General features: G+C 39.8%; 1 long non-coding RNA gene across 1 annotated transcript; it reads left to right on the top strand.

The window, feature by feature from the left end:
* Positions 1–10,341: 10,341 nt before the first annotated feature.
* On the top strand, positions 10,342–10,868 carry LOC306749014. Its single transcript, XR_013771171.1, has 3 exons — positions 10,342–10,422; positions 10,637–10,697; positions 10,843–10,868. It is a non-coding gene; the product is annotated as an uncharacterized lncRNA (long non-coding RNA).
* Positions 10,869–12,460: the final 1,592 nt, after the last annotated feature.

Below are 12,460 nucleotides of genomic sequence, written 5' to 3'. Positions count from 1 at the left end.
GTGCCATCCAGAAGAAGAAACTTTTTATTTGTCATATTACATGCATACATGCAATTTGGTCTCGGCATTTAACCCATCCATAGCAATTGAGGAGCAGTGGGCTGCTGAAAAGCACCCAGGGGTTCATTGTCTTGCTCAAGGACACTTCGACATGTGAACTATGGGGAGACCAGGGATCGAACCTGCTACCTTGCAGTGACGGGACGACCGCTCAGCCCCCCGAGCTACAGTCACGGTCTGGCATCCACACTTTTTCAACTTGAGTCTGAAGCAGGTGAAAGTCCCAGTGCTGTGGAAGATGTTGTGTCTGGTTCCTGTCCCCAAGAAGACGCCTCCGTCTGGCCTCAACGGCGACCGACCGGTTGCCCTCGCATCTCGTGATGAAGGTGCTGGAGAGGCTGGTCTTGGCCCACCGCCGACTGCAGGTGAAAGCCTCACTGGACCCTCCTGCAATTTGCTTGCCAGCGCTGCATAAGAGTGGATGACGCATCATCTACCTGCTGCAACAAGCTCAGTCACACCTGGATGGAACCGGTGTCTCTGTGAGAGTCACTTTCTTTAACTTCTCCAGTGCATTCAACAACATCCAACCACTGCTACAGAGCGAGAAGCTGAGGGTGGTGGGGGTAGACGCGTCCACCGTCTCCTGGATCACTGACTACCTCACAGGCAGACCACAGTTTGTCAGACTGGGCCGTGTGCTGTCTGAAGTGTGTGCGGCAACATATTGGAGATGTTCTACCAGTCTGTTGTGGCCAGTGCTCTATGCACTTCGGCATTGTCTGCTGGGGGAGCCGGAGACACCAACAGACTCTACAAACTGGTTAAGAAGGCCGGCTCCATAATTGGCTGCTAACTGGACATTGAACACTGAAGAAATGATTATCCATATTGAATAACCCAGACCACCCTCTCAATCGCCTACTGCTGGGACAGCGGAGCTGTGCATTTTTCATATTTCATTTTTGACCTGTATGTATAAATGCTGCTGTCGCGAAAAAATGTCCCCTTGTGGGATTAATAAACTATCTCTCTATCTATCTGAGCTTGTAAGAGGAGTAATTATTTTGTCTGTGTGTATGCCGACGGGCTGAGACCCACGTACAAGATGGCTGGTGTTTGAAGCCCCCCATACGAAATTCATCACTAATTCCTGGTTGCTACTGATGACTTCTACTCAAATGTTCGTTCTTCTGTCATGCTGCTGATAAAACCTTTTTTTTTTTTTTTTTCTCCTTGTAGGTTTGCCTCACCACATTTAACCGGGTGGGTATGTTGAAGGTCCATATGGACTCAGAAGCACATAAAAAGGTGAGCGTCAAGCTTCATGTGCCCTTTACCAGGTTACTCTGAAGGATTTCTGGAGTTCGAACACAATTCGCGCCCTGATTCATGCACCAACCGAAGTAAACGGAGAGATTTGGGCGATGAAGCAGTTTTATTGTTTGCTACTTTTTTACCTTTTTAAACTGGGGAAACACTGGTCACAAAGTTCACCACTATCTGCCCACTTCAGCTCAGTTAGGGCAAAGGTCGGCAACCCGCGGCTCCAATCTGTTTCAATGCGTTTTGAGCATGTTCGAGCATTTTTAACACATTTTACACAACGCTACACAAAGTTACCTTGATAGCTGCATTGTTGGCGACGGAAGGGATCATTCTGAAGTCAGCGGCCCAAGGAAGTTGAAATCATTCAGGCAACGAGTAATATCTTGATTTAGGTGCATTTATTCACACATGTGGAGACATCACAAAATACATCAGAATCAGCTTTAATGGCCATGTGTGTTTACGCATACATGGAATTTAACTCTGGTTTCACTTCGCTCTACGTATTCATACACCAATATACAATAAACAAGATAAATATACAAAAGACATTAAAGACAACAGTATAACTTTTTTTTTTTAAAGTGCAAATGGTGCAGATGGAGGTGACTGATTAACTGTTAATCAGAGTGACGGCCAGTGGGATGAAGCTGTTTCGGTGTCTGGTGGTTTTGGCGTACAGTGCTCTCTAGCACCTACCAGAGGGGAGGAGTTGGAACAGCTTGTGTCCAGGGTGTGAGGGGTCTGCCGTGATCTTTCCAGCCCGCTTCCTGACTCTGGTGGTGTACAAGTCCAGAATGGAGGGCAGGCTGAAACCAATAGTTTTCTCTGCAGACCAGACCTAACCGATGTCAAACACAAAGGTCCTAAAACATAAATGGCATATTATTTTGACTGAGGCTTATGTTATGACACGACACGCAAATACTCCCTCCAGCCTGGGGAACCTGTGATACCCTCACTCAGCGACACATATAACACTATACACTATAATAACGTCAGCCTGAACTGTATTGACTATTGAAAGAGCTATAAAAGAAATATAAAAATAGATATTATAACAACAATATAAGATAAAGACACATGTGATTATTCCACGTACATATCATTTCATCCCATTTGCTACTTCAAGGTGTTCGTATGTCTCGTCAACATTATTAAAAGTCAGCTGGTTAACTGTGTTGAGCTAAAGCTGGAAGCCCTGGACCGTTGGAGTAAAGAGACCAGTTGGTGCAGTAGTCCAGTGAACTGTAATCCCGTATCATGAAGGGACCTCTGTAGTCGTGTTTCTATGTTTGCCTCAACCTGAATAAATCACCTCTGCTTGTTTCCTCTGTTCTTTACCAACAGAAAAGCAAAGATGTCTTCAAGCAAGGTAATAATTGTTTTAATCTTTCATGGCAAGTTTTATTTATTGTGTTTCCTGCATAATAATGTGTACCTGATTTTTTTTTTTTTTTTTTTTTTTTTTTATATCCAGTTAGTTAATAATGTTGTATTTGTTTACTTTGTAGATGTTATGACTGGTAAGTCTGCTTCTTCTTCTCTTATGTTTGGGGTTTCTCAATATTGTTTCTGTTTACATTCAGCGTGACTCACTGAAATGCAGCCTTGACGGACGCCCAACAGACGTGTTGAATTATTTATTTATCAGTTTAAAAAAAATGTATATTAATGTCCTGCCTTTGCTTACACATTGCAGTGTTTTTTCAGCACTTTACCCCTTGTGATGGGGTAATACCCAGTTTCTATTAAGTTCCAACGCCATCAAATGTCATACTGAACATTTTCTTTGAAATTCGTTTATTTATTAATTTTTTTCATTTTCCACATCAGTTTGGAAGTGATGCACCGTTATGATCTGTAAGAAGATAGTGTTATACTCTTGTGCAACTCAGCGTGTCGTGTCCCTCTCTAGTGTCGGGCTTCAATGTTGTGCAAATTTGAACCATCTTTCCAGAAAATCTATAAAAGAAAATTAAAATTGATTAGGGTTTTCATTCATTACTTTTATGTGGATATTAGAAGTTGATTTAATGCTCTTTATTTGAAGATTGATGTCACCTGGGCTGTCCTGAGTAGCTCAAGCTTAATCATCTTTTCTTCCATATTTATCTCCTCTACAGTCATCTTTCCATCCATTACATTGATCAGTCAGTGGTCCAGACATCATGGAAACGTCAGACAACCCATCACAGGTGCGTAAAACCAGTTCTGGCCTTTACTGTAGCAGAGTTTGATGGCAATATGATGAGTAACAGGGCAACATTATATACATTGAAATGTCATTCAATGTTCGGTCTATGAAGACACAGGATTGTATACTATCATAATAGCGGAAGGGTACTTATTTTCTATGCTTTTTATTAAGAATACATATTTTAGGTGGCTAATTAAAATGTATGTAATTTGTTCTGTGTCTGGCATTAAAACAGACATACACCTGTGAGACCATATATGGTACTACAGAAGATGTAAAAGATTATGTTTTTGAAGTAATTATTCTATTTTGAATGTCCTTTCCTCCAGGCTTGACTTTGTGTTTTAATCAAAAGACACGTGAATCCTTTTACTTGTGCCAAATCTGTAAGGAAAAGTGTCTATCACACAAGATTGTATACCACCTCTCGACTGTTGACCATTGCAGAAACCACTTTGTAAGTGCAGAATATTCTAAAAATTAACCATTGTTTAAAATGTAGAAGCACAATTTAATTGGTATTTTGTGTTTTTAGAGCCACACAAACCCAAATGCACTGAGGTTCTCCTGGATCCCCAGTACGAATGTGGAAAGCGTTTTTAGGCCCGAGGTCACAAATAAATTAAAGGAAAGCGGGGGCGGACAACTACAGGTTTGTACCTGAAGGCCTGGAATCTTTCATTTGACTGTATATTGATAATTCAATATTGGTAATGGATCACATCACTATGTGTACGTGAAAGTGTTCGCTCGAAGAGGAAACCCACACATAATTATCACCCAACTCTTCTGCTCCCCTCGGCTCTAAGGAGCTTCTTTTGTCTCTTTCAGACAGTTATTTTGGTTTTTCATTTGTCACAGCTTTTCCTAGCTCTCTGTACACTACCTACTTAGCACCAAATAGCAAATGGACAAAGTTAACGATTTGCTGGTGAACATAGTGGAGCATTTAGCATCTAAAGAGCAGGATATTTCCTTCAGTAGTCGCTGGAGCCTCAAACTGAGCTAAAAGGAACCCAATCTTAGACCTGCGTTCGTCAGATGTTCACAAACATGACTCCAAATGAACCTGTAACTGCTGGATGTGTAAATGGGCAACAGTTTGCTGACACGTTCAATGAACATCATGCTCTATTGAAGACTTGAAACTATTGGTTGAGTCCATAAACTCATGTTCACAATGTATGTAGTCATTTTCTCATAGACTTCCATACATTGGACTTCTTTCTGCATCCGGAGGTGTCGCCCACTGCTGGTCAGTCGAAAATGCAAGTTTTAAGACACTTCTGCATTGGCCTCACTCGCAGAACCGAAGGTTGCCGCTCAATCCACTGACTACCCCATTGTTTCTTATTGTTTTGTGGTTACACAGCACTGCCATATAAAGAGACTCTCTTACAATATTTGTGTTGGTGGGATGAAAGCCTTTTTAGAGGAAGTTTTGCGTTTTCAGCATATTTTCTCTATGCAGTTGTTGGACTTACCTGGACATCTGTGGGAAAAGCTTGACAAGAGTACCTACTCTAAAGGTATATGATTATTTCTCTATGTAATATTTGATTGATATTTTTATTAAACAGTTTGTTCATGAACATGATCTGATTCTACTCCCCAGTGATGTGCACTCTCCGTGAAAATGAAAAGCTTCTCAAGCTGCTTGAAGGTGTGTGTGCACATTCTCTTATTTCTGCTCATTATTTATGGAGGAGTTATGGAGTTCAATAACCAAAATCAAGCTGTGTTTAATCAGTCTGTTTAACATGTAATCATTATTTCACCTAGTCTCACCTCAAGGTTAATTTAGTAGCTGTTCTGGTACTTTCAATAATATCAAATGATCCCACATTTCAATGCAAATTTGAGCATCTACAATTAAATGACAGCTGGAATACCTCTTTCTGTTGATCAATGATGTGATATGATCCAAAGCTCCAAAACGGCTACTAATGGACTTGTGGTGACTATGGATCTATGTTAGAGTTACTATTTATTATCCTTTAATCCATGTGTCATTGCTCCAATCTTGTGTTTTCCCTCTAGCTGTCAAGCCAAAGCAGATGACGATACAAACATACCAAAGAGACAGCAACAGAGAACATCCACTTCTTGGTCAGTAAATGTCTCACAAAACGAAATTTTCAAGTTCAGCTGGTAGTGACATTTTCCTTAATGGTGAAAGATGGTTTTCTTAAAACTGGGGTAGGTCGTTTTCTGGCAAAATTCCTTTAAAGACAAATGATATAAATGTCTTTGACGGTGGATCTCCTCACCCAACCTCTCTCAAATTATGAAAGTCTCCCGAAACATGTTAGATTGTCTAAAGCCTGAAAACCGAGCCAAGAGGAGATGCAGGAGTGTATTTTTTTCTCAGACCACTTATTTCCAATATGATGAAAGGTTATTATGGCATTTTAAACTGCCTATCCCAGCTTTAAGTACAGAGAACAGGAAGAGCATGAAAAAGACATAAAGGGGAACATTACATTTTATTTTGTACACATTGCTTTCTTATGGTATAACTTGCCGTGTCACTACTCTACAGTGAAATTCATATGATACCAATTTAACAAAATTGATAAATTCAAGGAAGGATTACACCAATCCATGAGATTTTAAATTCACGTACACACTCATGCAAAAACAACTACATTGTTGGCTTTCTTTTTGAACTTCTTCTCCGTGTCTTCTCTGTTCCTGGTCTCGTAGGAATGCAGCACCTTGTTGAATGCATTTGTGTCGGGCAGACCGAGAAGAGACACTACCTCTGCACTCTCTGCCACCTGACTTTGGCCGCCCATGCGATCGTCAAACATGTCCTGAGCTTTGACCACATCTTTTGTTACTTTGTAAGTAGCGATGAAGAGAACATTCGTGAAATTAGTATTATCACACAATCCTGAGAAGATGTCTACTGAAGCAAAGTGACTATTTGGGCCAAGTTTGCTCCTAAAAGTAAGGCATATAATGAATCCTCCTTAAAAAAGATAGTACAGGGAATATCTGCAACACCAGGTTTTATCAAGGACGTTTGTCTCCCAGACGAGATAGTAAAAGGAGTGAATAATGGAACCTGTGCTATCACAGAAAAGGCGTTCGCTTGATGTCTATAAATAATATCATAACTGTTTTGTTTTGGTCACAAGACATATAGATACAAACATGTATCCTGCAAGGAGGGCTTTGTCAGCGTCCGTACAGCCTAACATGCGGAACATAACTGGAACATGCAAACATCAGTACTTATTCACAGTAAAGAGGATGTGCATACTACTTAGGCAGTTGCTGCATAAACCACAAGTCACACAATGCAGACTGTGATAGTTTGCTCAAAAACAACTTCACTTCAACAGTTTACCTTGAAGAGAATTTAATGATTTATATAGTATTGACTGAATAATCTGTTTATAAGATGAAGCTTGCTTCATGCTGAAGAGTGTGTGTCTCAGGGCTGAGAAACCGCACAACTCTAACTTCCCACTCTGTGTTTTTGGTTCCGCAGACCAGACATAGCATTGGCACTTGACCTTTTCTGACCCGGTCAGACAGAGGCCGATGCAGCCTTATATGTACATGTTGCCCGAGTTTAAACCTATAAGCTTGCGTTTAGCCTTAACAGCCTTATACGTGGTCTTTTATCTGGTTCCTGCCTGATGGACGGGGTTCCTCTTTTTACTTATAAGAATATGCTATGTCTGGGGGTCACAGTTTCCTTTTATGACGGTTGCCCTGGTTACAGACAGAATAACTCATCCTTGTGACATTTCAATGGCCAATGTACTTATGGACCGCTCCCCCTTTAATGTATTTGTAAAGTATTGGAGTCAGATAGAGAAGGAAGTCAGATAGAAAGAGGATAAATACCCCTTGCTCTCGGAGTTCGGGGCTCACTCATCCTGAGGTGTGCTGACCGTGTGAAGGGCAGACTAGCAGGGGAGCGGAGTCCGAGGCCTTGTATTGGGATGCATTTCATGTATGTGTGTAATTGCTAAATAAATAACCTTGACTGTAATATAACCTGTTCTGTCAATTCTTGAACACTCGAGGAATATCCCGGCGAGGAGAATTCCACTTCAACCTCTATAAGATACTCATAGGAATGAAAAATTCCCATTTCACTTTTGTGTAATTCACACCAATTTTTAATCTGCAGAGAGCGTGGCACCCATCTACTTTGCTGGTGAAGGAATCCTACAAGGATTACTCGACGTTGCTTTCCTCCATGATGCTTGATTTTGCAAAGCAGACAGAGCAGATTCATGGCACTGCAAACGCTGAAATGACGGTAATATAATTTACAAAGTCACTAATGTAGCTTTCCCAAATGTCTGCTTTTGTTTGTATTAATTTGAAACATTTCTGTTGCAGCAAGTGAGACTGGAGCCTACCAAATTCAAATCAGTGAATTTCACTTGTTATGCCGATGGTTGGTGTTTATTATTTGATAAATACGTTGTGTTCCGCTCAATGAACTGGAGCTTTAGTGGAAACTAGAATGATGATTTACTAATTAAGCCTGTGGTTTCTTGTAGCTTTGAAGGAACTGGAATCCATAAGAAAGGAAAACAAGGAGAGCAGCTTGATTGTGAGTGTAACACCAGGAAAGAAGTTGGGTATGTATTTCATTAATTTCACTTGTTATGCAGATGGTTGGTGTTTATTATTTGATAAATACGTTGTGTTAGGCTCAATGAACTGGAGCTTTAGTGGAACCCAGAATGATGATTTAGCCTGTGGTTTCTTGTAGCCTTGAAGACACCCGAGTCGAAAGAAAAGGAAAACAAGGAGGGCCGCTTGATTACAAGTGTATCACCAGGAAACAAGTTGGGTATGTATTTTATTTATTTCAATTGCTATGCAGATGGTTGGCATTCATTATTTGATGCCTTGCGTTGTGTTCCCCTCAATGAACTGGAGCTTCAGTGGAACCCAGAATGATGATTTACTAATTGAGCCTGTGGTTTCTTGTAGCTTTGAAGAAACTAGAGTCCAAAGAAAAGGAAAACGAGGAGAGCCGCTTGATTACAAGCGTAACACCAGGAAACAAGTTGGGTATGTATTTTATTTCAGTCTTTTCTCAGTATTTTATCATTCATACAAAGATGACATGCATTATATCTCAAACAGTCAACAATTTCCTTTATTCTTATAGTTAGATTGAAAATGTTTTTGCATTTTGAATTAACGGCTTGAATCTAATTGACTTTGTTTTTTCTTTGTAGAGTTTCGTCCTAGATTGTACAAACTTCGCTGTCAGGTAAAAAAAAAATTATACACTACGAGACCTAGATATTAATTCTCTACCTTTTTATATTATCTATTTTGTTGGGAAACATAAGAACACTATTTTGTTTAATACAATGAACTTTGTTTCACTTTTCTTTTGTTTCTTTCTGGTGACAGAACTGCAGTATGAGCTTCATGAACATGCTTCACTATTGCAGACATTTGTCAAACTACACACACAAACAGGTATATCCATATTTTCATTGCTTTGTTTCATTGCTTTTTTTCATTGCAAATGTTTGTGATTATTCATGCTATACTAAGAAATATGATCTTACATACGTTCCCAATGTTCTTCTCCAGCGGGTGAAGAAATTCTTTGGGGGAGGCAGCATTTGTTTCCCTCCCTTTCCTATAGGTGCTGATAGTTCAGACCAAACGGGTAAACTTTTCTTGTTTTTGTAACGTGCCAACACTTAAAACACTATTGACCAAAAGGTCTGAAAATACATACATCTAAATTTGTTAACTATTAAAAAATATAGCATACCATATTTAATATATTTCTCATAGAACTGATTGAGCTTCTGTCACTCATTAGTATAGTCTCAGCATTTTTGACAATATCTTTACAATTATTGACGGTATTACAATTTCCAGAAATTGTAGAATTCTACATTTTAGTTGCAAAGACCAAGTTATTATTCACATCTGCTCTGAACTCTTAACACTCTTTCCTTTTGAACGTTAGAATGGAAACCCAGTCTGAGATTATACAAGAACCTCATCAACGGCTCGAGGGAAAATCTACCACTTGTTGGTGAGTGGACCTGCCTTTTATCATCGTGTAAAGGTGTTGAACTGAAAAATTGTAATTTCTTAATTTTCTTTGTTTGTTTAGGTATTCCCCTGGTTGTGACGTGTGTCTGCACTCAGATCCAGGAGGAACCTATTTACGTGTGCTTTGCTTGTCGGGACTGTTTCACTGAGTCTTTTCTCAGACAACACTTTGACTCTCAAAAACACCTCATACACACATTGGTGAGTTCTTATTATTTAGTAACTTTTTTGGTATTTATGTTGTTTGTGTTTGTTATTGTGGCGCCAGTGCAGCTATGTGTGGATGCCAACAGGAGCACTTATCTGTGAGGATTTGTATTGTTTTTAGCTTAAGATCACAAAAGTGGCTTTGAGCACTTTTTTTAAAGCACTATACCCAAAAACATTTTTTATTTGTATTACATATTCAAGTACAGATGCAACAGTGTTTGGTGTTAACTTTTTTGTGAACTAATGTCATCAGACTTGTACTTATGCTGTTGGATTGAACCACTTTTGAATGCATGATGTGCAAGTAGTATCCATCTAACCTGGGAATCTGTTTATAATTATAAATTTCAAAGGTGTTTTTGTCATTTCATGGTAATGCAGTTTGAACAGAAACACTTAAAACGTAATAATAAGCCTTACAGGGCCCAGAGACATTGTAATATACAACTGCCTTCCCTGGCATACATCTTGGTTTATAGCCAGCGTTTGTCTTAAATTCTTAGCTGTACCAGAATCCCTGGAGGCTGACGCTTGGGTGGGAGCATCGTCTGGACGAGAAACACTTGCGTTCAATGGCATTGGAAGAAGAGAAGGAAAAACCACAACAGAGGATGCTGAAGGTGAAATGCCAAAGAACTTTAATGAACTTTTTCTTTTCACAAAGGTGCTTTTTCAAAGTAAATTTTAAACAAAATCTTTGTCTAAAAGGCAATAACTAGTCACAGTAAAGCTTGTTAATGTAATAGAACGAGAAGATTCGTTTCCTGCAATCATCTTCTGGAGACTCAGTCATTTTCTTTAGTCATTACTAATTGAGAATCTTTCCTTTCTCAGGTACTTGACATGCCAAACAGGATGTTTCAGAGACTCGTCATCTCACTTAGTTACGAAAAAGGTAGGAATTGGTCTTGCATGAAATTATTCAGATATAGTTGGGATTAATTTGAACTGGTTTTGGTCATGCTTTCCATCAAGCCAACTCAAACAACATGAAACGGTTTGACATATTTCTGTTGTCTCATTCTTAATTTTGTCTGCAGTGATGGAGAGTCTTGCTCTACAACACGTTATCTTACGGCGTGACGGTTAGTGATGAAATCATTTCTTAGCCATAAATATGATAAATTAAACTGATTACTTTCATCTGACTCATGCATGTTTGTTTGTTTTTTATGTTTGCAGTTCCACCTTATGAAACATACAGTAAACTCAAAGAAAACGACAGATTTCCTCTACTAGGTGAGTATCACCGTATGGAAAAGGTCTTGACAGAAATCATAAGTGCACTCTGGGTGTTTTTGACTCTTCTTTCTCTCCTGGTTGCAGGAAGACAGTTCCTGGTCATGTACGATGTTTGTGTCGTAGCGCAACAGCCCACAGTGGCATTCCTGTGTCTGCTCTGTGAGAGGAGGTTGCTAGATGAGGAATGTTACGCTCATGAGTTCAGTCGGGGACACATTGCAACATATTTAGTGAGTATTTTTACTCCCACTTCTTATTGCATTATTTTCTATCAACATTTACCGTTATGCTCTTATCGGTTTGTCTTGTGATTATTTGGGGTGTTTTGCAAAGGCAGACAAACAACAGTGCAGTAAGTCATGGAAGAAAAAATTCCAATATGTATCAAATAGTATATTTAATGTTTAGAAAATCGTAAATCGGTTGATCCTTGTCATGTCAGGCTGTCTTCCTGTCAGCCGGTGGTGATATGACTAAAAATCAAAATGGGCATGTACCGTAGGTGCCTTCAGGCCTGGACTCCAAGGCTTGCTATCCAGCATGGGACAATTGGGTCAGATTGGACAATGTTAAGTCAAGTTACAGCAGCTTCCTGTGTCATGGAGAAGAGGAAATAAAACTATTCTAACAAAGTTTATGTCACCCTGTTCAAAAGTTGCTAGAAGGGACAGGAGCCTGGTGCGGCTCCACATGATCTTCCAACTGTGAACAGTGAATGTGTTTAGTGTAGTGGCTTATATGCAACCAGCATGATAGTGAATCCGTAACTTTAGACTTTCACTATTCATCCATATAAAACATATTCGCATATTCGTATATGTGCACGGATTATAGTACGAGGCAGAGCACACAGGGACCTCGATGGTGTGCAGCCCCTCTTTACGCCTTTTAAATTAATACTGCCTTTTGGGTAAACAAAGTGATTAAAGCTGTATTAAAAAATCCTGGTTGCTCAACAACAAACGTGGAGAAATGGCTATCCTGCGCTTCCCTTGACACAAATGAGTCAGAAGCGGGAGAAATACGACCGTTGGTCAACTGTATTTGGTTGTGCCAGAAACTGTGGACAAAGCCCCATTAGTGGAAACCCCAGAATAACTAGAGGTATCACTGGTGTGTGTATATAAGCCAATGTAATGTGTGTATGATGCAGTTCTGTACTGTGTAGGCTCACTTCTTTCTCCAAGGTCACCATGTCTTGGTGAAAACAAAACCTTTGTGTGTCTTTTTGTCTGTGTGTAGGACCGTTTCCATCCAGGTTCGCTGGATTCAAGCACTGACGACGAGAGCTTCTTGGACTTGGCAAAGCAGGCGGCACGCTATCACTCCGTATCACATGTGCAGGTATTCTATACCTGAAATTGAGTTTCTGTACCATGCTCATGAAGAATCACCATGCGCTAATGCGTTTGACTC

Source organism: Taurulus bubalis (assembly GCF_910589615.1).
Source record: "Taurulus bubalis genome assembly, chromosome: 16".
NCBI lineage: Eukaryota > Metazoa > Chordata > Actinopteri > Perciformes > Cottidae > Taurulus > Taurulus bubalis.
This window is presented reverse-complemented; position numbering and strand designations above follow the sequence as displayed.